The sequence below is a fragment of the Choloepus didactylus genome, chromosome 12, assembly GCF_015220235.1.
Source record: "Choloepus didactylus isolate mChoDid1 chromosome 12, mChoDid1.pri, whole genome shotgun sequence".
NCBI classification, from domain to species: Eukaryota; Metazoa; Chordata; class Mammalia; order Pilosa; family Megalonychidae; genus Choloepus; species Choloepus didactylus.
The window spans coordinates 18,067,974-18,090,835 of NC_051318.1; the positions used below are offsets into that span (position 1 = coordinate 18,067,974).

General features: G+C 44.2%; 1 protein-coding gene across 1 annotated transcript in view; it reads left to right on the top strand.

The window, feature by feature from the left end:
• Positions 1–22,862, top strand: part of LATS2 (large tumor suppressor kinase 2) — an 84,325-nt gene that overhangs the window by 17,411 nt on the left and 44,052 nt on the right. The gene's annotated exons all lie outside the window — the stretch shown is intronic.

The window sequence follows — 22,862 nt, forward strand, 5'->3', positions numbered from 1 at the left end:
CAGTATGAATAACCCGTTTTGTTTTTCCATTCAGCAGGTGATGGGCATTTGAGTTATTTCCACTTTGGGGCTATTATGAATAAGTCTGCTATGAATATTGACATACAAGGTTTTGCATGCATGTAAGTTTTCATTTCTCTTGGGTGTATACCTAGAAATGGAATTGCTGGTAATTCATATGGTAACTCTTTGTCTAATGTTTTGAAGACTTGCCATCCATCTTCCAAAGTGTGCCATTTTATATCCCCAACAGCCATGTATGAGGGTTTCTCCACATCCTTGCCAACACTTGTTATATTACCTGTCTTTTTGATAATAACCAGCTTACTGGGTACAAAGTAGTCTTACATTGTGGTTTTGATTTGCATTTCCCTGATGGCTAATGATGTTTAGCATCTTTTCATGTGTTTTTGGCCATTTGCATATCTTCTTTGGAAAATGTCTATTTATGTCCTTTTTCCTTCTGTAAATTGAGTATTGAGTTCTTTGTATATTCTAAATGCAAGTCCCTTATCAGATATATGATTTGCAAAAATCTTCTCCCATACATACTATAGGATGTAACTTTCTTTTTGGTATCCATTGAAGCACCAAAGTTTAAAATTTTGATGAAGTCCAGTATATCTATTTTTTTCTTTCATTGCTTGTGTCATATCTGAGAAACCATTGTTTAATCCAAGGTCATGAAGATTTACATCTATGTTTTATTTTAAGAGTTTTGTAGTTTTAACTCTTAGAGTAGCTCTATGATCCATTTTGAGTTAATTTTGTATGTGGTGTGAGGTAGGTGTTCCAGTTGTCCTAGCACTACTTGAATTGTCCGCATTGAATTGTCTTGACACCCTTGTCAGAATTCAGTTGGCTATAAATGTGGGAGTTTATTTCTGGACTCTTCATTCTATTCCAGTGATCTGTGTGTGCCTTACAGCACTCTCTCAGTCACTCTAGCTTTGCACTAAGTTTGAAATCTGGAAGTGTGGGTCCTCTAACTTTGTTCTTCTGTTTTGAAGTTGTTTTGTGTATTTTGGGTCTCTTGAATGTCCAGATGAATTTCAGGATCACCTTGTCAGTTTCTGCAGGAAGCCAATTGGAATTTTGATAGGGACTATGTTGAATCCATAGATCAATTTGTAGAGTATTGAAATTCTATGTCTTCCGACCCATCAACATGGGATATCTTTCAATTTATGTTTTCTTTAATTTATTTCATCAGTGTTTTATAGTTTTCAGAGTTTAAGTTTTATGTTTCTTTTTTGAAATCCATTCCTAAGTATGTTGCTCTTTTTGATGCTATTTTAAATAGAATTGTTTTCTTAATTTCCTTTTTGGCTTGTTCATTATTGCTGTTTAGAAATACAATTAATTTTCCTGTATTGATTTTGTATCCTCCAACCTTGCAGAGCTTGTTTATTAGTTCTAATAGATTTTTAGTGGATTCCTTAGGGTTTTCTATATTCAAGATCATGTCATCTGCAAATAGAGGTAGTTTTACTGCTTCCTTTCCAATCTGGATGCCTTTTTATTTCATTTTCTTGCCTAATTGCCCTGGCTAGCACTTCCAGTATAGTGTGGAATGCAAGTGGTGAAAGCAGACATCCTTGTCTTGTCCTTGTACTTAGGGGGAAGCATTTGTGTTTTACCATTAAGTATGATATAGCTGAGGGTTTTTTCCAGGTGCCCTTTAGCAGGTTGAGGAAGTTCTCTTCTAGTCCTAGTTTGGTGAGTGTTTTTATCATGGAGGGGTGTTTCCTGGTTGATTTTTTTAAATTAAATTCAGTTTTACTGAAATATATTCACATACCATACAGTCATCCATGGTGTACAATCAGCTCTTCACAGTACCATCATATAGTAATGCTTTCATCACCCCAATCTATTTTTGAATGTTTTCCTTACGCCAGAAAGAATCAGAATCAGAATAAAAATAAAAGTAAAAAAGAACACCCAGATCATCCCCCCCATCCTATTTTTCATTTAGTTTTTGTCCCCGTTTTTCTACTCATCCATCCATACACTGGATAAAGGTTGTATAATCCACAGGGCTTTCACAATCACACAGTCACCTCTTGTAAGCTACATTGCTATAAAATTGTCTTCAAGAGTCAAGGCTACTGGGTTGCAGTTTGAGAGTTCCAGGTATTTACTTCTAGCTATTCCAGTGTATTAAAACCTAAAAAGGGTTACCTATATAGTGCATAAGAATGTCTACCAGAGTGACCTCTCGACTCCATTTGACATCTCTCAGTCACTGAAACTTTATTTCGTTTCATTTCACATCTCCCTTTTGGTCAAGATGTTCTCAATCCCACATTGTCGGGTCCAGGATCATCCCCAGGAGTCATACCCTGCATTGCCAGGAGATTTATACCCTTGGGAGTCAGGTCCCATGTAGGGGGGAGGGCAGCGAGATCATCCATCAAGGTGGCTTTGTTGCCACATCTGAGCAGCAAAGAGGCACTCAGGGGCAGGCTCTTAGATACAATTATAAGCAGGTTTAGCCTCTCCTTGCAGTAACAAGCTTCATAAGGGCAAGCCCCAGGACAGAGGGCTTGGCACATCAAACCATCAGTCTTCAGTGTTTCCCGGGTTGATTTTAAGCCATGCCATTGGAGGGCTGGACATTCCTGTGTCCATGGGATCACTCCTCTATCTCAGTCGGCGGCTCCTCGCCTGTTCTCCCTGCCAGATGTGGTCAGGTAGGGGCACAGGCAGCGCAGTGATGATGGCACAATGGTGAGGACAAAATGAGTTTCTCTTTTATCCTCCACATGATGAAGTGAATTTATATTTGTGATACAGAAATTGAATTTATCCTGTCACAGGCAGCAGGCTGGCATGGTCCTCGTGCCGCAGTGCTCGGCGCTGGAGGGGGCGCCCATGGATGCCCGGTGGAAGGCCCCTTGGAGCTGGACGTGGAGCTGCGGCCGGGCCACCACCCTCCTGCAGTCCCTCGGCACCTCACTCCCCCTGGCAATTTTTAAAAAAATTTTATTGTGGTAACGTATATCCAATGTAAAATTTCCCATTTTGACCATTTTCAAGTATATAATTCAGTGTCATTAGTTATATTCACAGTGCTGTGCTACCATCAACAGCATCCATTTCATCACTCCCGACAGAAATGCCACACCCATTCAGCACTAACTCCTCAAAAATCCCCAGCCTCTGGTAGCCTCTCATCTACTTTCTTCTCCGTGATTTTGCTTATTCTAGATAGTTCATTTCTGAGGAATCGTATACAATAATTGTCCTTTTGTGTCTGGCTTATTTCACTCAACATGATGTTTCAAGGTTCATCCATGTTGTAGCATGGATCAGAACATCATTCCTTTTAACGACTGAATAGTATTCCACTGTACATATATGTCACACTTTGTTTATCCATTCATCTGCCATGGACACTTGGGTTGTTTCCATCCTTTAGCAATCGTTAATAATGCTGCTGTGAACATTGTCATACAAATATCTCTCCAAGTCCCTGGTTTGAATTCTTTTGGGCATATACCTAGAAGTGGGATTGCTGTCTTGTATCGTAATTCTATGTTTAACTTTTGGAGGAACCACCAAACTGTTTTCCACAGCAGCTGCACCATTTTGCATTCCTGCCAACAATGTATTAGGGTTCCTATTTTTTCTGCATCCTCCTCCTGGCAGAATTTTAGCCACCACTAACTTGATTTTGCAGCGGTTTGGTATGAGTAACCTGTATCTGTTTCTCAGAACCGTGTGATTATATTTGCACACTGAATTGCAGTTGGCATCTCCTGGCTCACTGAGGGCACCAGGGGAGCAGGTGTGGACTCGCTGCCTGTGGTTTAGGATGTGCAGGGCAGTTCCCTGCGTCTCAATGTTTACTGCACCTGGAGATGCCCCCGGGGTCTTCTTTTTTTGAAATTAATAACTTATTTTATTTAACCTATCACATCCAAAATATCATGTCAATCTGTAATCAACATAAAAATTGAGATATTGCACTATTTTGTTAGTGCTGACACTTCAAAATCTGGTGTATGTTTTACACTTGGCACATCTTAGTTTGAACTAATTACAATTCAAGTACTTAGTACTATATATGACTAGTGGCTACTGTATTTGAACAGTGCAACTCTTGAATGTTTTAATTTTTTTTAATTAAATTCAGTTTTATTGAAATATATTCACATACCGTACAATCATCTATGATATACAATCAACCGTTCACAGTATGATCATATAGTTATGCGTTCATCACCACAATCTATTTCTGAACATTTTCCTTACATCAGAAAGAATCAGAATAAGAATAAAAAATAAAAGTAAAAAAATACCCAAATCACCCCCCCCATCCCACCCTATCTTTCGTTTAGTTTTTATCCCCATTTTTCTACTCATCCATCCATGCACTGGATAAAGGGAGTGTGATCCACTAGGTTTCCACAATCACACTGTCACCCCTTGTAATCTATATTGTCTTTAGGAGTCCAGACTACTGGGTTGGAGTTTGGTAGTTTCAGGTATTTACTTCTAGCTATTCCAATACATTAAAACCTAAGCGGTGTTAGCTATATAGTGCATAAGAATGTCCACCAGAATGACCTCTCGACTCCATTTGAAATCTCTCAGCCTCTGAGACTATTTCATCTCATTTCGCATCCCCCTTTTGGTCAAGAAGATATTCTGAATCCCACTATGCGGGGTCCAGATTCTTCCCCGGGAGTCATATCCTGCGTTGCCAGGGGGCTTTACACCCCCCAGGAGTCTTTTTAAAATGTAGATTCTGACTGGAGAGCCCCAGGTGCTGTCCGTGGCTCCTGAATCCCTTGGAGCAGCAAAGCACTTTATCACTTTGTGTCCCCTTGAGGAAGACAAATGTGAGAAATCTCTTTCAGATTTAAGTTCTAGGAAATGCTTTTGCTTCCCTTGAGAAATTAGTGTTTGCCTTTTCTCCCCTGGCAACTGCCCTGACCTTCGCTGTGCCTCCCTCTTGGATCCGCTCTGTGGATTTGCTGTGCCAAGTCTGTGGCTCAGCTTTAAAAACGGTGCAGGACACTGGCTGAGCCACTCTGGGCTTCCCTGGTCCTGAGTCTCCATGTTAGCTGTGGTTTCCCCCGTTCCGAGTTAGTCCCGTCTTCCCCTCTTCATTGTATGTGTTTACGTGATTTAAATCTGTAATGAAACAAGGGTAGGGAGAAATGTAGACAAACAAATTGATTTTTTTTACACTAAATTCAGTGTTGGTCAGCATGTGCCTCGGGAGCCAGGCTTCCTAAGAATACCGATCACAGCACCAAATAAATCGGGGCAGCAGGGAGAGGGAACATCTGGTTAATAAGAAAACAGAGTGAATTCTCTTCATTCTGAAGCCAAAAAGTGCAAAAAAAAAAAAAAGCTTCTCTTTGCAAACGAGATGGCATTGCCCAGGGGCAGCGAATCCTCCTGGAGCAAGTGAAACTCCCAACTCTTGTAGTAATAACCACCAGTGTTTAGAGAGAACCAGGCACAAGCCCTGTTCTGAGCACTGGACACATAGAATCCCCTTTAAACTAGATGGCAGTTGAAATGGATTCTAGTTGCTCTCCCAGCATTTTTTAGAGGAAACCACAGCCCCAGGGGTCGGGAAGCAACTCCAGCTGCCCCAGCCCCAATCTGAGCTCTTATTCACCTTATGCTCCCAGATCCAAGCACAGGCACAAACTGGTTACACACACAGGATGAAGGACAGAATCTTCTGAGCAGAAAGAAGTTAATAGTTTGCCTGCATGCTTTTGCTGCTCCCTCTATTCTGCCTTTTCAAGCCCTTGCTTAACACATGTCCCATCTTCTGGGGTGTTTCTTCTCTGTGACTTCTTCCTGCCGTTCCATCATTTCTTTCTGGCCACATGGGTTTATGGTCATCCCTTCTCTCTCCGTTTGCATGGGCAGCACCTTGCTCGGCCTCTCATTAGCTCCTGTCCAGGGGTCTCAGCTGCCTGGGGCTGTCCCTTGCCCATGCCCAGTGCTCACCCTGCCCACCCCACCCCCCAGCCACTCCCTCACCTGCACCTTGTCCTCTGCAGGTGACATTTGTGTGCATCACACATATTTATTTTGGGGCCCTTATGACATACCTTTTTGTCAGCTAATAATGTCTCTGTCTTTACCTGTCTGGATTCTGGTATCTGCCATGATTCATCTCAAAATCTTTTTTTTCTTTTTATTGTAGTAGCATACGTATAATATAAAATTTGCCATTTTAACCATTTTTAAGTGTACAATTCCATGGTATTAAGTACCTGAACAATGCTGTTTTGCCATCACCACAATCCGTTACAAAACTTTTTCGTCACCCTAAACAGAAACTGCACCCATTAAGCAATAACTCCCTGTTTCCCCTCTGCTCTGCCCCTGTAACCTCTAATCTGTTTTCTGTCTCTATGAACCTACTCGATCTAGATATTTCATATAAGTGGCATCGTACAGTATTTGTCGCTTTATGTCTGACTTTTTCCATTCAACGATTTCAGGTTCATCCATTTTGGAGCATGTATGAGAACTTATGCCTTTGAGCGGCTCAGTCACACCTCATTGCGTGGATACACCACATTTTGTTTATCCATTCCTGTCACTGGGCCATTGGGTTGTCGCCTTTTGGCAGTTGTGAATAATGCCATACAGGGATCTGTTTGAGTCCCTTTTTTCAATTCTTTGGGGTATGTATGCAAATTCTTTTTTACCGTGGAGTTGTCCTGATTCTTCCACTTGGAGAAGAGTTGTCTCTCCCTACTCAAACTAGCACAGCACTCCATTGCTCACCCTCCACAGGTCATAAGGTTGTGGGCCTTGGGTTGGCAGCCTCGGAGGCTCTGCCTTGCTCTCCCTGTCTTTAACACTTCCTCTTGACCCCTGGGTCCCACTTGCTGCTTCTCCATGGTGTGCGCTCAACAAATGTTTGCCGATCCTAATATTGAGGTGCAGCATGAGCCCTGCGGAGGTGACTTCATCTCCTACGCCTGGCAGAAAACTGCGCCTAAATTGCGGGACATTGGAGTAGACTGCAGAACAGAACTCTCTTCCTTCCAGACGGCTCTTTTTTTCCAGCTCTAACAATAGGCATCATCAAGAAAACAATAGAAAAAAACCTAGAGAAATGTGAACGCCAAACTGCTATTCCTTTGTCTTGGGGACAAGATCTTGTCTGAGGATTATTTCAGCGTAAAAAAGGAATTTAGATAACATGGACATTTCCTCTTTCTTCCTTCCTCTGGACAGGGAACCACTTTTCATTGTTACTGAATACTCAATACTGCCCTGAAATTTTAGTAAGAGAAGAAAAAAAGTAACATTTAAGTTTAGGAATGTCAGTAATGTAACAGGAAATTGTATTACAATGGCTTTTGGGTGTAGCAGTTCCTTGCCTTTTCCCCTTCTTTCTTAAAAAAAAAAAAAAATTTATGGCTTTCAAATTAAATTTGTCTCCAGTTGTAAACTGCATCCCTTTTAAAGTAGGATGTAAAATTACTCTGACAAAAAATAGGCAAATCAAGCTTTTCTGTTCTACTTGCCTCCTCTCTTACAGGTTTCCCCCTCTAACTATTAAAGTGATACTTGTTTTTGTGTAAGTTGGGAAATTCAGAAAAGTATAAAGAAGAAAATAAACATCGTGATTCTATCAATCCAGGTAGAACCACTGTTAACATTTTTGATATAAAACTGGCCAATTTTTTTTCAAAATTTTAAAGTGAATGTCTGTGATACACACACACACACACACACACACATATAGTATGTACACACACATAATTTGGGGGGAATAAAATCGTGATCATATTGTATGTATTGTCTTGTGACCACCTCTTTCCACACATATTCCTCCCTCTTTGTCCTGTATCTATTCGATCCCCAAGCCCACCAAGTTCTCTTGCATCCATCCATTTCTCGTTTCCCTTGAAACCTTTCCCCTGGCGCTTGGGGGAAGCTCTTGACCTGGGAGACTGCATCCAGCCTCAGGAGATGCCTGTCGGCCCCTGCAGCCTCCACCCACACCCCCTTTCCCTGCAGGTCTCACTTGGGCCCCACCAGCTTTTCTGCTGTCTCTCAGACTTCCGACACTGCCCGTCGCCTGGGTGGCATCCCTGGGTGGCATCTCCTCGGCCTTGAAGGCTTCTCTTAATGTCATTTTTTCAGAAAAACCTTTTCTGACCCCCCAGCCTGAATCAGATCCTTCTGTTCTCGCTCTTGACACCGTGATTTTCCTTCATAGCATTTATCAGAACTTGTCACTAAATATTTAACTGTGTATTTTGGTTCGGTATCCTTCTCCCCCTTCAGATTTTAAACCCCATGAAAGCAGTGGCCTTGCCCTGGTCTCCACCTTATAGCATCTAGAGCTATCTGAGCTCAAGGACGTTTTAAGGGTGTGTGAAGGAACGAACATTTCATCTTAAACACTTTCATTCCATTATATAGTCATATAGAACATGATTTTTAATGTCTGCATTATATTCCATTGTTCAGATTGATGTTCCATAATTCATGGTAAATAACTGGTAATGAACATGCTTCCACATAAATCTTTATGGATATTTCCTCGAATAAATTTCCTTAGTGTAAATTTTGGAAATGAAATTACTAGGGCAGACGATAAGAACATTTTTACAGTTTTTATTCATATCACCGAATTGCTTTCTAAAAATTATTAAATTATACTTCTAGCTCTGCCAACAATGAATATTGCAACTACTGCTATTACTGCTACTATGACTACAGAAAGCTTTGTCAGTTTAATAACTTGTTCAGTGTTCTTAGTTGTGGGAACAGGTGCATATGTGATCATACAAAGAACGTCGTAATGGTTCTAGGCAGCAGAAAACGATGCCATATCATGAAGGGGTTCTCACTGAGTGCCTGAGACCAAACCCTTGACCTCTTCAAAGGGGATGCCTCATCTAGTGCTGTTTCCCCTCCTCCCTGAATAATATATCTTTGTGAACAGTGCACATCCTAGGTGGGCACAGGCACTGAACTCCTGGTAGATAAGCAGAGGGAGACGGTTTTGAACAAGTGTGCAAGGCCTGCTCTTGGGGGAGAAGGAAGAGCCCTGGAACCCGGGGCTGCGCTGTCTGGGCATGCAGCCTGGTTCGTGGCATCAACCAGAGCTTTCCAGCCAGGTTAGGAACGGCGGATGACAGGCCAGCTGGGGGGTTGCACCCCTCAGTCCTGGGCAGTTGGGGCCCTGGCCTTCCCCTGTGAGCCACCTTCTCCCTTTACCCCGGAGTGCCCTATGGATATGAGCATTTTCTACACGTACCATAATGTGAAAACCTTTGGGCTTTTTATGTCATAATGTCTTTTATGTCACAGCAAGCACTTTCTTCCAGGAAGATTATTTTCTGTCTTATGGTCAAGGGCCATCTGCAGGCTGGTGTCATCCTAGTAGGCCATCAGTGACCAGTTTAATGTAGCCTGTTGTAGAGCATGTGCTTGCTGTGCAGGTAGCTTTGACATTGGATTGTGCCATGATCTGGGGTCATTATTTGGTCCTCCTTCCCCACCCCCACCCAGTGGTTTTCCAACCTTAACTGGACTTTAGAATTACCTGGGGAGCTTTGAAAACAAGCCCCACCCCCAGAGATCAGACTCATTTAGTGAGGAGCGGGACTGGTGCATGAATACGTTTTAAAAGTGTTCCAGCTTATATCTAATGTGCATCCAGGACTGAGAATCATTGCTACTGCAAACTTCAGCCCCGCACTGGGCTTGATTGTGGATTGGGTCCTGGGAGGGGGCTCTGAAATACTTCCACAGGCAGCAAAGAATACGTAGGCTTCTGCTTGTCTGCTGTCTGTTTTGGGGCTCCTTTCATAGTGGTTTCTGTCATTGCCAATCCATTTGTGGACATGAAGAAAAGGGTAAAGCCAAGATGGAAATTGATTTTTTATTTATGTTGTGTAACAGTAAATTCTTTTAAAAGTATTTGTAATAGGGTTATTATGAGTCTCAACTTACAAAGGAAAAAAAAAAGTCACATTCATCATCATGGTCATGAGCCAGCTTCGCTTTTGTTTGGTATTAAAAGTTCAGTTATCGGAAGTTCATAGTTCTTCAGATTAAAGCAAAATGTATTTTATGCAATTTTTATGTTTGTTTTTACCCATCTTAGCTTTCCTTATTTTCTTTAGTTGTGTATTTAGAAGGAGACATTTTTCATAGTGATATTTTTCCAATTTGTAATTTTATGTAATTGACCTTTTTTTTTTAGTGGGACAATTTGTGTGTTTATAAGTGTCCTTGATGTCTTTCCTGTAGTTATGGGGAATCGTAATTTCTCTTCCTTTTCTACCATTTCCCCCACCCTCACCATTACTCCCAGCCTCGACTATAGTCCTGTATAAATAGCAAGTGCTCTACAGATATTTCCAGGTGTTAGAGGCTGATGGGGTTGTATGTCTGTATTTAAAGTCTAACTGAACAAATCTCCAGCTACAGAGACTTAAGACATGCAGGTTTATTCCCTGACAGAAAAGCACACTGGGGGTTGGTTGGGTCTGGCTGTTGTGGTGGTTCTCTGGGGCCATCAAGGCAGTGGTTTCCTTCTTCGCGTTTGCCCGATGGCACCTCCCTGGCCAGCGTTCCAGGTAAGCTGCCCTGTCTCTTTCTCAAGGAGTGTTCTTGTTTGCTAATGCTGCCAGAATACCAAACACCAGAGATGGATTGGCTTTTATAAAAAGGGGTTTATTTGGTTACACAGTTACAGTCTTAAGGCCATAAAGTGTCCAAGGTAACACATCAGCGATTGGGTACCTTCACTGGAAGATGGCCAATGGTGTCCAGAAAACCTCTGTTAGCTGGGAAGGCACGTGGCTGGTGTCTGCTACAAGTTCTGGTTTCAAAATGGCTTTCTCCCAGGATGTTCCTCTCTAGGCTGCAGTTCCTCAAAAATGTCACTCTTAGTTACACTTGGGATATTTGTCCTTTCTCATCTTCCCTGGAGCAAGAGTCTACTTTCAATGGCCGTCTTCAAACTGTCTCTCATCTGCAGCTCCTGTGCTTTCTTCAAAGTGTCCCTCTTGGCTGTAGCAGCTTGCTCCTTCTGTCTGATCTTATATAGTGCTCCAGTAATTTTAATTCATACCCACCCAATGGGCGGGCCAATACCTCCGTGGAAATTACCCAATCAGAGTCACCACCCACAGCTGGGAGGGGCGCATCTCCATGGAAACACTCAGAGAGTTACAGTCTAATTAACACTGATAGGTCCACCTGCACAAGATTACATCAAAGTTAATGGCGTTTGGGGGGACATAATACATTCAAACTGGCACAAGGAGTTTTTTTCTCACGTCTCATGGACAGAACCTAGTCATTTGGTCGCAGGGGTGAAAGGCCTGCTTGGAAATGTGTACTTTAGCAAGGCACTTTGCCACCCCAAACAAAAGTGGGCTTCTGATACGTTAGGAAGGAAGGAAGGCAAGATGGATCTTGGTGTCTTAGTTTACTATGGCTGCTGTAATTAAGTACCACAAACTGGGTGGCTTAAAAACAGCAGAAATTCATTGTCTCATAGTCTGGAGGCTGGAAGTTTTGGTAAAGCCATGCCTCCCCTGAAGTCTGTAGAGAAGAATCTGTTCCTTGCCTCTCTCCTGGCTTCTGGCAGCGCCGGCAAACCTTGGACTTCACTCTCTACCTCAGTTGTCATTTGGGGTTCTTCCCTCTGTCTGTCTTCTCTCCCCTTCTTATAAGGACACCAGTCATGCTGGATTAATGGCCCACCTCATCCAGTTTGACCTCATCTTAACTAATCACATCTTCTAAAGACCCTCTTTCCTAATAGGGTCACGTTCACAGGACCCAAGGTTAGGATTTGAACAAGTGTTTTGGGGGACACAGTTCAACCTATAACACTTGGTCAGGAAACCACTCACCTCTCCTGCTGGCTGTTGGCCACAGACAAAACCCTTCCTCTCTGAGCCTCGAGACTCCCCTTCTGTAAAAGTGGGAAAGTAATTCCTGCCATCTCATCAATTTCCTGCAGACAGGAAAAAATGTTTGTAAAGGGCCTGGCACGTGGTAGGCTGATCCACAGTGATGCCCGATGGTGGTGCTTGGAAATTTGGGGAGTAGCTGGAGGGCTGGGTTTCAGGGGGCTTTGGCGTATTTTACTTCATAGTTAAATTGTTGTTATACTAACCTTGGTCCTGCTGTCCGCTCTCCCCTCAGTAATTAGAAGATTTGCTCTGACTTGGTGGTATGTGTGTCCTTGTGGTTTTGATATATATTTGGCTAGATTTCACATTAGAAGAATTATTAATCATGCAATAGAAATAGAGGTGGTTTTATACACAAGTCGACTATTAACAGTGACAAGATTTCCGCAGCCCACAAGTAAACATTCATGTAAATTTAGAGCAACTTGTTTGATGATAAAAGCTTTTATTCAGCAGAGAGCAGTTGTAAGGCTAGCAGCATTTGGCATCAGGGAGACCCAAGAATGTGGCCAAGTGTTCTGGAACAAGTCAGACCCTGTGCCTCTCACCAACTAGGGGCGACTTAGAGGATGCCTCAGGAATAGTAAGTGTGTCCGTGTCAACTTCCTCCTCTGCCTCCACACCAGGTGGCTTCATGCAACTCTGCTGCTTTGGTGTTTCCATTATTTTTCTGGTGTTTTAGGCAGCAAATGATAGAGTAGGAGGCGCCAACCAGTAGCCAGGGATCTATCTATTCATCAGTCTTGTTGCGTTTCCAGTCTTCCATATTTGCCTCTTTACCTTTTGGGCCATGGTTTCTGAGATCCCTACTAGAAAGGGGAAATGAGTCAGCAGAGACCCAGTCTACCTGCTCTTTCTAGGATTTCATTGGTAGTTTCAGAATTCTTTCCCCTACAATGCAAAGGCATGTGTGCACTCTTTCTTTCTCTTTCTCTCTTTTTCTCTGTGTCTCAAGGGCTGGATGTAGTTCCTAATAAAAAGGTTGAGACTTCTATGCTAAATTTGTCTTTGGCTTTGGTCTCTATTTCATCAATTATGTTATTACTTTTGTTATACAAGTTTTGTATTATTCAGTACTTTCCCCAGTACCTGCGATTTCTTTTCTTGAAGTAACTTTCAAAGCTAAGTCTTTTCACTGTTCACACCGTGCTCCACACCTGGATTCTGGTCTCTGCTTACTCGACAAGCTTCACGGTTTCCCTCCTCACCAGTCCAACCCTCCCGCTCCAGCTGGGTCTGCCTCTGGACGCGCAGCCTGCCGCAAAGCTGCATCCCTTCTCAAGCTGGCTCCATTGTGCTGTCCACCCCACCTGGAATTTACACCCTACCCCCGTCCCGGCCATGTCCATCCGCTCAGGTCCCACTTCCATGAATCATCCTCACGGCCTCCAGGGAGTCACTCCAGCACAGACTGAGTTCTCCCTTTCCGGAATTCTCTTTTGCGCCAATATCACCCAAGGAACTGTGGTCGGTCCGTGCAGGATCTCCAAGATCATCAGCCCTCCCACTCTTCACCGTTGAGTTAACCGTGACTGGGAGAGGTGAAGTGGTCAGCGCTAGATGACACAGCAAGTGAGGGGCAGAGCTGGGCCAGACACCTCTCAGTTTTGCCTTTGGGACCTGAAAGAGAGAGAAAGAGATATAACTGCCACCTCTCATTTGCTACAATAAGACATTTTCGTAAAGTAAAAACCACCCGTCAACCCACTCTCCAGAGGTCATCAGTATTGTTAGCTTTGTATGTATTTCTTTTTTTAAAATTTTAATTAGAGATGTTGTAGGTTACAGAAAAATCATGCAAAAAGTACAGGGCTCCCATATGTGTCTCCCCACCCCCCACAGTTTTCCCTATTATTAACACGTCATTTCACCCATAAAGACTCAAATATGTATCTCTAAAATATAAAAAAAAAATTTTTAAAAACACAAAAGATAAAGTAAGAACATAAGTGCAATACCATTATCACATTCAATAAAATAAATTTTTATATATTTAGTTTTAACATAATTTTTTGGGTTAACATTTTATTACTACTTACCATGTAAGTAAAATTAATATTTTTGAGCAATTAGTATGCAAATAACACGTAATCCTCCCAGCACCCCTATGAGAAAGGTTCTCTTCCTTTCACAATTTTGCAGATGAAAAAACTGGATCTTAGGTTAACTTGCACAAGGTAAATAATGTAGCTACTAAGTGGTGGAGCTAAGAATCAAATCTAGGTGTGCCTGTTCTCATTTTGTACCCTGAATTCTTTCCCCTCAACATTTGTATACTGAGCATTTTTTCATACTGTTAAAAACTTCATTCTAAAATGGTTTCTATGACGTCATGGTAGTCTATCATCTGCCAGAATTTATTTAACAGTTCCCCTAATTTTGGACAATGAGATTATTTCCTGTTTTTTAGTATTAGAAATAATGCTACAGTAAAAATGTTTGTTTATAAATTTTGGAAGACATCTCTGTTGCTTTTCTTGGGCTACATTTTTAGAAGAGAAATTGCCCCAGGAACCTTGTTTTGTAATTCTTTCCCACTAGTTAGTTTTGCCTAGAGGCTAGGTAATGTGCCTAAAGTCACACAGTAGCAAAGGGCAGAAGTAGGACTCCAGTCACATTTTTGGTCATTCTTTCAACACATGTTTGTGCTAAGCAGTGAAGATTCAGAGATGTCTAATTGCTGATATCCCTTCTCTCAATCTGGTTTGGTTCTGGACTCTTTCTTATTTACTATTTAAACTTGATGGGAAGTAGTTCCACTAATGGGAGAAGGAGATAAGGGTTGGCAGGAGTCCTTATGCTGTAACAATTATGGAGACAGAATTTTAAAAATTAAATGTTTAAAGCACTAGAAAATGACCAAAAGCAGAGAGAGGCCACAGGGGAGATTTAATCTCAGAAGCCTAAAGGGAAAGGGTAAAAATTGGGAACTTGTGACTTTGTAGCCCAAGGGCCTGGTCACAAATGTAAAACATGGGATGGAGGATGAAAAACCTCAACCTTACTGGCTAAAGAAGCCAGAGGGCAGAGTTCAGGACCAGAAAGGCAGCTGGAAATGTAAAGGGGAAATCCAGTGCGGTCGCGGTTACTACTTCTAGGGGGAGAGGCGGCCGGTAGCCGAGCCCTCAGCTCTCGGGGCTGCTCAAGGGGTACCGGCGGCGGGGGCTCTTTCCCGGAGGCGAGGGCGAGGCGGAGGACGTGGCCAGGGTCCTCGGCGAGAGGCGTGCAAGGAGGGCGGCGATAGGGACAAGACATTCTTCATCCAGTAGGAGTATGCGCCAAAGAGATTTATTCAGGGGTGATTACAGGTTATATAGGCTGGTAAGAAGGGCAGGGCTGGAAAGGAGGTGAAGTAGCCTTAAATGGCAATATTGAAGGGATAGGGGCTAGGATTGGTTCTGAGAGAACGCCGGAACCGTTTGCAGCGGGGCGGGGGTTGTTCTGGCCACGGGCATGCGCGCTGGCGGTGGCAGGAGTGGCCTTGGCACCAGGGAGTGAGTGGGTAAGATAAGGAAGTGGGGAAAGGGCAGTTGGGAGAAAGGCGGTTTCCTCCGGCAAGCCTCCCCTGCCAGTGGCATTTTGGGTGAGGAAAAGGGAGCTGCCTTGACCTCGCTCCCCAGGCTCGGGGGGGCTGCAGAGGGCACTCACGCCCGTACCTACTACCCTCCCCAGGGGGTGATATCAGGTCCCCTGGCCCAGGCCTGGCAAGCCGAGGTACAAGCTCAGACACCCGCAATTCCCCTTTCTTTTCTAATTAGAGGAAGAGGCTTTACCGGAGAGGCCCGCTAAGGGTGAGGGAAGGGGGAGGTCAGGGAAGGGAAAAAGGGGTTGACGGTGGCTCAGCGAGGCTGGAGCTCAGTGTTGGTGTGGTGCCCGGGCGCTTGACAATGGCTTCGCTGCAGCGGGCTGGGAGAAGGTGAGGGGTTTAAAGTTCAGGGGTTCAGAGAAGCTGGAACTCGAGGTGAGAACGATGTTCAGGTAATTGAGAAGGGTCTCGCGGTTGGCGAGTCGACCGGTGGCGTTGAGGTCGCGGAGGGTTGGCTGTCATCTTGGAGTGGGGGGCGTCAGAGGTGGCGAGTCGCTGATACTGGATTTGCACGAACGAGGAAAAAATGGCATCTGTTTGTTTTCTAACAAGCTGGACAATTTTGCGGATGAGGCAGGGTCCTAAGATGAGAGCTAGAATAATTATTAATAAGGGGCCAAGAAAAGCAGTGGGGTAGGAGCTGCAGTTTTTTTTAGACGGAGGAAGAAGTCTTCTTCGCTGTGGTATAAGACCCTAGGGATAAGGACAATTAGGAGGCAAGTTTCTTTATATTCATTGATGACATTCGTGCTGAGACAGGGGGTAAGTCCTGTAGAGGAACAGAGCCATTGGGAGGAGTTATGAGGAATGAGAAATTTGGCAGAGCTGCTGGGAGATGAATAGCTGGCACAGGCAGTGAGGTCGGGAGAGTTCCTGGAGCGAGGGCGGACGCACTTTCCCGTATAGGAGACTGAATGAAAGGTTAGGGGGACGGCAGAGGTATTCCAATTGCATTCCAAGGGGCTGTTTTCTGTGCTTTCTGAAAAGGAGAGATTGGAGGCAACGGGCTCGTATAGAGAGGAAGAGGTGGAGAGGCAGAGCCAGCAGGATGAGGTAAAATTGGGGTTGGAGGAGTTTACTGAGGCAAAGGCGGCTTGGATGAGGCTGAGGAGGGGAGAAGAGTAGTGAGAGGAGTAGCGAGAGTGGGGTAGAAAAGGTTGGGGTGGTGGGGTTGGCGATGCGCTGTTTGTAGCTGAGGTGCGGTTTCCGGATGCGCTGCTTGTACTTGAAGTGCGGCTGGAGGGCTGTGGAAAAAGAGGGTTAATGACTTTATTGGGACTTATGCCAGAGGGTGTTCTTAATGCAGTATTTTGGCCTGGTTGGTATACAGCCTCCTTTTTTATTAGAATAAGTGATTTTCGGTCGGCTCCTTTTTCATAGATTCTGAAGCCTCAAGTTTGACCGAGTAACCAGGAGGGATTAATGGGGAGCTGCACTGTAAGATTAAGATGTGTGCAGGATTTCTTACTTTCTTGGCCGAGCCAGTTAACAGTAGGGAGTTTGCACCCTGTAGGGGTCCATTTTAAGGTAAGGAAATGATTAGGAACAGGAGGCTTCCAATTAGTGGCTAATGTTTCACACCCCCAGTATGCACAGTAGTACTCGTTGGGGGAATTACAGTACGATTTTCCAGGATTTGAGGATGGGCACATGTAATATTGGGCCTGGGGATCACTTACCTTTTGAGCGCAGGTTTCTTCGACTCTGGAGACAAAGGTGGCGAAAGGCTTACTCGGCTCCTGGAAGAGCTTGGTGAATTTATTAGGCCGACAGGCAGAGCAATTGGCAAACGCTTGTAAGGCGATGCCTCTGAGGACAGTCCAGAAGGTGGCAGGGACATTAATATAAGCAGACGCATTTAGAAATGCTCCAGTGCCCAAATAGGCTTCAGGGGGATGATAGACTCCAAGGGCTGCGTCTTGCTCACTTTGCTGAGCTGCTTTCGCCTGGAAGTGAGCACGCCAGTCAACAAACTGACCGGGGTTAAGAATGGAACGGGCAAGCGAGGCCCAGTCTTGGGGGATGCAATAGTCCATGCCGAGATCCTGCAGTATTTGGGAAGCGTATGGGCTACCTAACCCGTCCTCCTTGACGGCCCTGCGAAGCTGCTTGATAGTATCTGAGTCAATGGGATACCAGTCATACGGTTTCTGTGGGGTGGGGGCAAGGTTAAGAGGAAAGCAGCGAAAAGCACGAGAGAAAGGAGGACGCGCTTGCAGAAGGCTTGGAGCGGGAGTGGAGGTAGGGGGAGCGTTGCCCCAAGGGTTGCCTTGAGGTGTAGAAGGCAGCCAGGGGTTGTTAGTCGGTGGGGTGGGAGGAGCGGCGGTAACTGCCGGTAGCGGCTCCGAGGGGGAGCTCGCCGAAGGGGGAGGTGGGAGTGGGAGGCCCCAAGCGTCGCAAGATGGCGGCGCGGTGGGCGTGGCTAAGACACAAGATGGTGGATCAGCCCCGCCCTGTGAAAGGGTGGGGCCCAAGGCATAAGATGGTGGACTAACTCCGCCCTGTGAAAGGGCTGGGTAAAGCGTATGTGGTTTCCGGCTCAGCTTAGGGCTGATGTCATCGCCGGAGCATTTCCTCCCCTCGATGGAAGAAGAAGGAGGAAGTTCGCCATCTTGGCGTGGCGCAGTGTTATTTTGCTTTTTGGGAGTCACCTCGAGCGCGGTGTTAATCTGCTCGACTAAGGACTCCGTGTCTGAGTCATGATTTGAATTAGTATCGCTATCTGAATCTGTTGGCTGGGTTGATAGGGCCTCCTTGGATTTAACGAGGCCTCGATCAGGGGGGAGGGAGCCTTGAAGGCAGGAGCGGATGGTTATCAAGGTGGGGAGCAAGCCGGGAGGGAAGCGCTTGCTCTCATGTTCCATGGCATTAGTGACTCGATCAATAAGACGATCATAAGTAACAGGGTCCCAAAGATGGCAAGTGGTGAGCCATGGGTTAAAAGGCAGCAGGAGGTCCCAGTACACCTGCAGCTGCCGGACAGACACTTTGCAGCGATGCGTGTCTAGGAGACCCGCTAGAGCACGAACTTGAGGTGCCTGACATGTAGATATACGATTGCCCATAGCTGAGGGGGGAAGAGGGGGGGGTTGCTCCCGAGCCGGGCCGGCCGGCTGGCAGGGAGGAGGAGGAGGAGTTGATTACCGAGCAGAGAGAATGAGATAAGCTGTGGCTGCAAGGCCGAAGGAGACGGCGAGAGCGGAAAGCAGTGCCCTTTGGCAACGAGAGCAGTCAGGGGGGGGCGGTTGCAAAGAGGCACACAGCACCAAATGAAGAAATAAAGATACAAAGAACTACAGCAAAGAAATGGAGGGGAAGAGGGAGAGTGTTAGGAGGAACGGGGGTCATAGAAGTGCGCATACAAGAGGACGCAGAGAGCGTGGGGGGAAGGGAGGAGTTCCTACTGGATGAAGAGAGCGTGGGGGAAGGGATGAGCGGCTTCGGAGCAGGGAACCTCCCACGGCTCCAGAAGCGGCGAAGGAGAGGCGGCCCTACCTTGCAGGCGAGGAAACGGGGAGCTGGAGGGGCGTCCGGGCGAGCGATCGACCTGCTGAACTGTTGTGGGGAGACGTTCCTCACACGGGGCACCAGTTGCGGTCGCGGTTACTACTTCTAGGGGGAGAGGCGGCCGGTAGCCGAGCCCTCAGCTCTCGGGGCTGCTCAAGGGGTACCGGCGGCGGGGGCTCTTTCCCGGAGGCGAGGGCGAGGCGGAGGACGTGGCCAGGGTCCTCGGCGAGAGGCGTGCAAGGAGGGCGGCGATAGGGACAAGACATTCTTCATCCAGTAGGAGTATGCGCCAAAGAGATTTATTCAGGGGTGATTACAGGTTATATAGGCTGGTAAGAAGGGCAGGGCTGGAAAGGAGGTGAAGTAGCCTTAAATGGCAATATTGAAGGGATAGGGGCTAGGATTGGTTCTGAGAGAACGCCGGAACCGTTGCAGCGGGGGCGGGGGTTGTTCTGGCCACGGGCATGCGCGCTGGCGGTGGCAGGAGTGGCCTTGGCACCAGGGAGTGAGTGGGTAAGATAAGGAAGTGGGGAAAGGGCAGTTGGGAGAAAGGCGGTTTCCTCCGGCAAGCCTCCCCTGCCAGTGGCATTTTGGGTGAGGAAAAGGGAGCTGCCTTGACCTCGCTCCCCAGGCTCGGGGGGGCTGCAGAGGGCACTCACGCCCGTACCTACTACCCTCCCCAGGGGGTGATATCAGGTCCCCTGGCCCAGGCCTGGCAAGCCGAGGTACAAGCTCAGACACCCGCAATCCAGACAGTGAGAGAATTGCAGGAGTGGGGCTCAAATTCTGAGTGTAAACTCTGTCAAATCCCTGACTGACAGCTAAACTATGAATGTGCATTGGAGATCCCAAGGAAAAGACAGGCAAAGACCAGAGAGAAATATCCCCCTGAAGATAGAGCTATGTGAGGCCAGACTTTTGAGTTTGCTGCTTTTCTAAACCAAATGCTTTTCTCAACCATGTTTGCAACTTAGGTGGCAGAAAGCTGAATGCTTATGGGCTTCACATGTCAGAGGACAGAGCCTGAAACATGCAGCAGCTGAAATTGGTGGTGAGGATGGTGGAAGCAAGGAAATCATAGGAAGGGTGAACCCCAGTTCTCCTCATATCCCTGGCTGACCACCAAATTACATGAGGGAAAGGCACAGGGGATAGCACCACTTGAGTGCCAGGTTTAAAAATGGGAAGCCACAAGAAGAGAGCAGAGATATCAGCTCCTCATGCCAGTTTGAACCCAGTCAAGTTAACTGCCACAAGAAAAACAAATAACCTCAGAACCCAACAGAATCCAGTGTCACTACAGTCCAGTTTTTTAAGCAAAAATTAATGCTTATATAAAGAAAAAGGGAAGTATGATCTTCAGGAAAAAAGGCAGGCAATTAGAAACCACCTCCAAGCAGAACCAGATGTTAGTTTTAGCAAAGAATTAGAAGAGCTTTTACGAATATGTTCAAAGAATGAAAGGAAAATACGTTAGAAGAATGAAAAGAAAATATGGTATTAATGAATGCACAGATAGGAAATCTGAACAGAGAAATAGAAACTACAAATATGGAAATTCTAAGCTGAACAGTACAATAACTGAAATAAAAAGATTAGATGGACTCAGTGTAAGATTAAGGATGGCAACAGAAAGAATCAGTAAACTTAAACATAGATCAATAGAAATTACCCAATCCAAAATGCAGAGGGAAAAAAAATGAGAAATAAACAGAATCTTAGAGATCTGTGGGGCAATATCAAGTGGTCCAGTATATCTGAAAATAGGGAAAAGAGCAGAAGAACATTCAAAACAATAATGACAAAAAGATGTATCATGCAAATAGTAAGCATAAAGTAAATGTAGTGACAGTAATATCAGACAATACCCTTCAAGATAAGGAGTATTAACTACTCAAGACAAAAAGCCTTACAATTAAAGGGTAAATATATCAAGTAGATTTAATAGGAAGTATGTGCTTAATAACAGAATTTCACAATATATAAAGGAAAAAGTAATATAAGAAATATGCAAATTCACTATCTTTGAAGATTTTGACTCTCAATAATTGATAAAATAAGTAGGCACACTATCAGTAAAAATATAGGAAACTTGGATGACATTATCAACCACTTTAACTTGATTAACATCCACAAAACACCACATTCGATAACTGCAGAATACATTCTTTTCAAATGCACTTAGAATATTCACTAAAACAGACCATCTGTTAAGATATTGAGCAAGTCTCAGTAGATTTTCAAAGAGAATATGTTCTCTTACCACAATGAATTTAATTAATAAAGCAACAATAAAAATCTGTAAAAGCTCCAAATATTTGGATATTAAACAACTCACTTCTAAGTAACTCCTAAGTCAAAGGAGAAATCACGCATAAAATTATAAAATATTTTGATGTAAATAAAAAACCAAAACATCAAAATTTGGGAGGTTCTATTAAAGTGGCACTTAGAAAGAAATTTATAGCTTTGAGTATTTTAGAAAAGAAAACACATCTAAAAATCAGTTATCTAAGGGCCATCTTTGGGAAGCTAGAAAAAAGGGAGTTTATTCATTGTTTTCATTTAAAGATGAAAAACACAATACCTTGCCTTTAAACCTAGTACTAAAGTATGGATGTCTACTTCTGTCAGCGGTCTTAGCCAGTGCAATGGGGCAAAAAAAAGAAATAAAAGTACACAAGTTGGAAAACAAGTAAAACTGTCTTTATTTGCAATTGATATGATCCTTTTTGTATAAAATACTAAGGAATTTATTAAAATGCTACTAGAACTAATAACTTCCTATAATCATTTAACATGATCACAGGATACAAGTTCAATATGCAAAAAACAAAAGTTAATAGTTTTTCTGTATTTTAGAAATTGAACATTCAACAATTTACAATAGCCTTCCTCTGCAGAGGGTGGGAGACCCTGCCTATATGAACCAGCCAACCAGTGTAGGGTTATTAGCACTCCAGATGATGTGCACAATGTCAGTTCCAAACTTGACCATGTCTTGGGCAATAATTTTGAGTTCAGAGCTAATGGAAAGCAGACGGAGTCATGGTATGTTAACCTCAGTTGACATGAATAAACACCTAAACAATCCTGTCTGGAGGAAGACCAGAAGGTAGAGTTATTGAACACGATGGTTCCACTAATCTTGGAACCTTTCTTCTGAAGAAACCCTTCACGTGTCTTCCTGTGAATGGTGCCCATGCCCGATGCCCCACAGACGCCAACGGAAACTTTCACCAGCTTACATAAATTATACCGCTTTAAAGTTGGTTAAAAAAACTCATTGGGACTAATACCTATGAGGTTAGCCTTAAAAAGGAAGATTGATTATAATTGAGAATAACCTATTAAACGAATTAAAACCCATGAATCTAAAAGCAAAATGTTAGTTCCGAAGCTCCTGGTCTACTAGATTGTGCATAAATGCCAATGGATGGCGAACACAGCTTGTGCTTCCTATCCTGCTTGTTGCAACCTGGGGGTTCTGAGCTGCATGTGGCTGCTGAACATTTCACATGTGGCTCATCCAAGGTGAGATGTGTTGGAGTAGAAAATAAACACCCGATTTTGAAGAGAGAATGAAGATATCTCAATATTTTAAAATATTGATTACATGTTGAAATGATAATATTTGGATAAATTGGGTTCAATAACATTAAAATTAATTTCCCTTGTTTCTTTTTAAATACGGCTATGAGAAAATCTAAAATTATATATATGGCTTGCATTATGTTTCTATTGGACAGTAGGGATAAAATCATCATCAATCCCTCCACTTGCTAATGGAAACGCTCCCCAAAGTGGTGGTTCTTAAACATTTAGAT